The 5,850-nt window shown below is 41.0% G+C and overlaps 1 long non-coding RNA gene across 1 annotated transcript; it reads left to right on the forward strand.

Annotated features, from left to right (window-relative positions):
- Positions 1 to 2,544: 2,544 nt before the first annotated feature.
- On the forward strand, positions 2,545 to 4,649 carry LOC125182499 (uncharacterized). The gene is made up of 2 exons (XR_007162436.2): positions 2,545 to 2,887; positions 2,992 to 4,649. It is a non-coding gene; the product is annotated as an uncharacterized lncRNA (long non-coding RNA).
- The last annotated feature ends 1,201 nt before the right edge of the window (positions 4,650 to 5,850 follow it).

A 5,850-nucleotide genomic window follows, 5' to 3' on the forward strand; every position in this document is an offset into this window, starting at 1 on the left:
GCAAGTATAAGAGGTTAGGACAATGGTTAGGATACGCACGTGTGGCTTACAAGAGAGTGAGGTGAGATGGGTTTGCTGGGGATGGCAGTTCTGGCTGCTGTCCCCAGGTGTCCAGTTGGTGGTTGCAGAGAAGCGAGACAGAGGTTTCTTGGAGCAGCCCATAAAGGGTGGGAGGTGATGGTCACAAGCAGCAGGAAGGGATGTTCTGGCTGTATATAAGTAACAAATTTTCACAGTAGAAGTGGACCATGATGCCCAGGCAGGTTATTGCCATGTCCATCCCTGGTGAAGCTCAGAGTGCAGCAGGTCACAAACCCTTGAACTTTGTGGTGCTGAATATACTGAGCATTCACAGCACAGTGGGACTGGCTATGAAATGCTGACAAAATGAAGAAAAGCATCTTATCTGCAACGGGATGAAAAAGGGGAGCTTAAAGGAGGATGTAAGTGGAAAGGTAAGAGTGAAAGTGGCAGGGTGGGGAAATTACTTTTTCTGCAGTTTTGTGGCTAGGTTTTGGTGGGTCTGAGGTTGTATTTTTCAGTCTAGAAGAAGGGATATTGCAGTAATTGCAGCATGGTGTGTTTTGGGGCCTGGTAAGTTTTGCTAAAACAAATATGTTTTCACAGAGCATCAATTGTTTAGATGATATGAAACACTTTAACCTGAAATATGTTTTGCTGAAAAATGTCTTGCCAATTTTGATCACTTCATGTGTTTGCAGCCAAGCAACTTCCATTATTGCATCAAGCACCAGGACTAACTGGTTCTGCATTTAGCTCTGGATAAGTGTGTTCTGGAGCAAGGGAATGTTTTGGATTTTAATTGCATATTTCTTTCACACTCTATCAGACCTAATAATAAAAGATTTATATAAAAATTAATCATGATTTTTTAGACATGGACTATTAAAGGATGTGTTGGCAATGTAGCAAAGTAGCAGCAAGAGGATAGATTATAATAGGACACTGCAACAGGCAGTAAGGCTACAGCTAGCTGAACCCGATGAATATGCACAGGTTTATGCAGGTAATATTTTGAATTATGCAGATAAGATTCTGAATTGCAACAGAAAGGCTACAGAAGCTAGAGACAGCTTTCTGTGTCTGGAGTTTCTGGTCAGCAAAATCTGCAGGACGTAGATGTGCTTTTTAATGTAAATGCACTTCTCAGAAATGTTCTCTCTGAAAACAAATCCAGAGCTGTATAACCATATAAACAGAACTGATTCTTTTCTTCCCCTTGAAGTAAATGTAGCCAAATATTGTGATTTTATTGTGCAAACCAGATGAAAATGGAACAAAAATGGAAGTTGGAGTTCACACCTTAGCCACCTAGTTATATTTGTCTAAGTTACATGCAATGTAATGGCAAAGGTGATGTGATAACATCACAGCTTAGGTGGAAGGTACAGTGATTCCTACGAAATTGAAGTAAACAGTAGTAAAAAAAATCCCATCAACATAAGACATTTTCATATGTTGTGTGAAGGGGCAAAATCGGGCTATCCCCTTTACTTGAGGCTGGGTATGTGCAGGGCTCTGCTGTGTCTTTGTTAAATGAGAAACCAGTGAGAAACCAGATACCGCTTCCACTTGCACAGAAGCCCCTCTCCACCAGCTCTACTGAGGAGAGGAACAGGCATAGACAGGCTTGCAGCCACACAACACGGGCAGCACAAGTGGCAGGATGGCCACGTCTACCTTGGTGAAGTCTCTTGCAACAGGAAGGGTGCTGCCAAGTTCAGGTCAGTCTTACATTAAGTTGTTTATCTGCAGTGGTGTTGGAAGATGCATTAGTCAGGAGGTGTTAGCTGCTGTGATCTCCTTCCCTGGGCTAGGTGCAGCCAGTGTTACCAGGGCACACAGGCTTCTTCTTCAGAGACTGCAGTTTACACTTAAGCTGTACAACGTAATTTTGGCAGATATAAATGCTCAACATGGACAGCAGCCTGTTGGTACTGTCAGACCACTAAATCTGATGCCTGTTTTTCAGGATATTTCTGGCAATGAGCCCCCCCTCCTGTGTTGCAGACCCCAAAATGGTTCTTCTTAAGCAAGAAATATTTCCGTTTCTTTTCCTCAGGATTTTGTGTTTCCTTCAGTAACTCTCATGCTCATAAGAAGATGCCATTTTTGGTTAAGCCTTCTCCACTGAGCAATCCATCCAAGTCATTTTTCTGTTCAGACACTTCCTCCACTCCAGCTGTAAGAGGGAGGTTTTTCCCACTGTTCAAGGACCAGTTTCTGCCAGCCAAGCTCTCACCATCTTATGTCTCAAGCTATTGCAGCAGCATCTTGCCTAGCCTTCTGATTGCATCAGCTGACTCTTTGATCCTCTCTCCAGCTCCTTTCTTGACCACATCAAATTGCGTCACTTGTTTCTCCTGAGTATCAGCTCTCATGTCTCCCAGCAAAGCTCCATCCTTCATTTTGTGACTGAAATCCATGTTCATTTTCTAGCCAGTCGTGAGGTTTTGTTCCATTCTGCTTTTGATCTTGAAAGTAGGTCCCTAAATAACAGTCACCGAACAGTCCATCTTCAAAATCCTCCCTACAGCCCACTTACAGAAGCAAAAAGCCACCTCCCATCTCTCCCTTACCTCCCTGTATGCACCTCCGCCCCCCGCCCCCACCCCAATAAATAAATAAAGAACCTCCACAACTTCAGGGAGATTAAAACTGGCAGGAGATTTTGTGACGTCAATTTTAGCACATAAGAACACCTAAGAATAGAGGACAATATAGCCATGACCCTTCTCATTTCATCTAAGCTCTGTCAGCCTTGACTGCATTAAGCCCATTTTGTGCCAGATCTGATGCTTGCTTTAAAGGTCCAGTGACGCCTGCAAACTCTTCCTTTTTTCGGATATATTATCTCCTCAGGAAGGTAGGTGGCAGCTTCATTCAAATTTAATTCTTGGTTTCAACTGTGCCAGATCAGGTTTTCACAAGCAATTCTAATTTTAAAATCTTCTCTAACATCTTCTGCAGAGGCTGAGTGAAAAATGGGTCTTCACTGCCTGACTTCACAGGAGCTGCTCAGATGGCTGACATGGTTGAACAGGATGAGCCTACCTCTTGCCAAACACAAAACAGTAGGGGCTTGGATGATGTACGAGGGACGAGAGGTCTGCCTCCTGTTGCCTGTCTGCCACCAAGACAAGGCTACAGCAATCCCCTTTCGTACCTGAAAAAGTTGATCTGGCACCAAGACAAGGCTACAGCAATCCCCTTTCGTAGCTGAAAAAGTTGATCCTTTGGAGCACCTGAGCCTATGCCTTGCTCCTTCCCTGTAGCAGAAATGCCCTTCTTGTGTCTGGGCCTCCTGCCTCCTTCCCCCAGCCAAGAGGCAACCAGAGTTCCTTCTAAAAATGAGAGTGGGCAGGGTGGGACACAACTGGAAAGGGAGCTCTCACAGCACTGGTGTGGTTTGTGAGCTGCAAAGAGGTCCAACGCACTCACACATTTAAGGAGGAAAATGTGCTTGTGAGGGTGTGTTTTCACATCGCCAATGTTTGTTTTACACTCTGAGTAATCAAGAATTCAGTTGTGATTTGCAATGCACTTCTGTGTTGTGATTTAAAGAATATCTAATTAAAGAATTAAACCAAAAAGTTGTTTGATAGATTTTATAAAGTGGGCCATCAAGGAGAGGACTTTACTCAATGCTAACCTACCTGTCTGGAGGCTTCCAACAAACAATTCTTACAACAATACATTTCAACAGATCACCTACTTTCTTTCTAATTTCATTTAAAATAAGAAAAATTTCAACTCTGTGAGTATCTCATTCATATATAATTGTGATACAGAGAGTTTTTATTACTGTCTGCTGATGGAAAGAAACACCACAGCCTTAAAAACAGCTGGTGATTCTTTGCAAAGGGGAAACCATGGGCATTTCTACTAGGACTGAATCAAAACAGCCTGTGAAACCAGCTGCCAGGTCACCCTACTGATGGGAAATTAGCCTCACCCACTATTTGTTATTAAATGGAAGAGCTAGAAGAGCTAAATGGAGGTCACATCACTTTTTAAAATTATTATTGTCTTTGGAAGTGGCTTTATAATGGCAAGGAGGAAAGGGTGAAACCAGTCTCTTTAACCAGCTGAGTCATGACTCCTGGAAACCTTGAATGTTTGGCTTTTATGAACTTTGGAAATTATTCCGAAACTTGTGACTCTACAGCTAGCCTGCATGGGGCTGTTTCCTTCTGGTGGAGAATGTGGAGCCATGCAGAACTTGATCTCTAGGAAGTATGTGTAGGTATTATAAAGAGAAAAATCCAGTTTTCAAGGTTATTTGTAGCTTGACATAACAGGAGACCAGTGTGATTCATGTACTTGTTTCTGTGTACTTTTAAGAAGGCATGATATTTGGCTTGCATAGGTTAGTGATGGTGATATTATCTATTTATTAATTCATAATTAATAAGAAGGATCTTCTTCTTTCTAGCAGCATTAAAACAATAAGTAAACAAAACACTTTTTTACTTCAGTTTACTGTTACAAGTCAATAGAATCATTTTCCACAGAACTTAACAAGACACTTCAAAACTACAGTATAGAGTAAAAAGTTACATCTTGTAATGGTATCTTGTAAAGACATTAAAAACTTCCATACTTCATCAGTCATGGACCAAAAACTTATGCAAATCCTTAATTTTGTAATTATATATCTTAATCTGGATCCAAACTACACTGGGCTAAAGTCTCTGAACAATGGAGATACATATATTTCATGATGAAAATATGAAATTTTTATACTTCATAATACTAAGAATTTCTGTTGAATTTCTGTTGAAAATGTTCTGAGCTGAATGTAATTACTGCAATTTGGAAAAAAAAAAAAAGGGGGGTGCAAACCTAGAGAACCTGTAACTGGAGAATTAGTTAGATGTAAGATGAAATAACATCCCTAATTAGATTATTATAGGTTTTCAACACAAATTCTCAACATAACTCATAGAGTTGATGATTGAAGAGGAATAAAATTTGAAGCAGCCTGTACAACACTTGTTACACCCCAGACTTTTTTTTTTTTTTTTAAAGAAAGCACCCAAGAGAGGTGCAACACAGCTGAAATGGAAACACTGCGATTGCAAAAGTTAGTCACCCATTGCAGACCACATCTAACACAGCAGGTCCTGCATAGCAGCAGACATATCCTTTGGAAGCAGCCCAATGATCCCTCTGCCAACTCCAGGCCTTGAGTGTTTGCCCAAGTAGGAAAGAAGCAGGTATGTGTCCACTGAGGCACAATCTTTTGAGCTATCCATAACATCTGGTAGCACTTCCTGCCTGTTGTGTTCTTGAGCCTCAAAGAGGATGTAAATGTGTGCATCCGTCTCAATATGTATGCTATATGCCAATTTAGACTCATCAGCCAGTACCCAATTATGCTTAATTTCACAACACTTCTGATCTTGGTCCATTAAGAAAACTTAAAGTAGTATAACTCATGTTCTCTAAGGCAGCAAGAATCTGACTTTAAATGAACTGAATAGGAAATTGCCTGGTGACTGATTCTTCAACTTAATTATTTTTTTACTGTAAAAGTTAAATGTAGCACTTCGCACGCTACTGAATCTAGGTCAAATAGATGTGATATTAATAATAACCAGTTCTGTGTGAAATCTATGGGTTATATTTAACAGAAGGTTCATTCTGTAGAATCCTGCAAAGCCTGATTTTCATGTAAGTCTTGCACAGGACAAAGCCAGAATTGCCTGGACTTCTGTAGATATTGGAAACTCGCCCAAAATCATTCTTCCTTGGTGTGTTTGCCTTCTCTGTGAGCAATTCTGGGCATCACAGGCACAGAAAGAAGGAGAGGGTTTCTAGGTTGCA

The sequence above is a fragment of the Anser cygnoides genome, chromosome 6 (assembly GCF_040182565.1).
Source record: "Anser cygnoides isolate HZ-2024a breed goose chromosome 6, Taihu_goose_T2T_genome, whole genome shotgun sequence".
Taxonomy (NCBI): domain Eukaryota; kingdom Metazoa; phylum Chordata; class Aves; order Anseriformes; family Anatidae; genus Anser; species Anser cygnoides.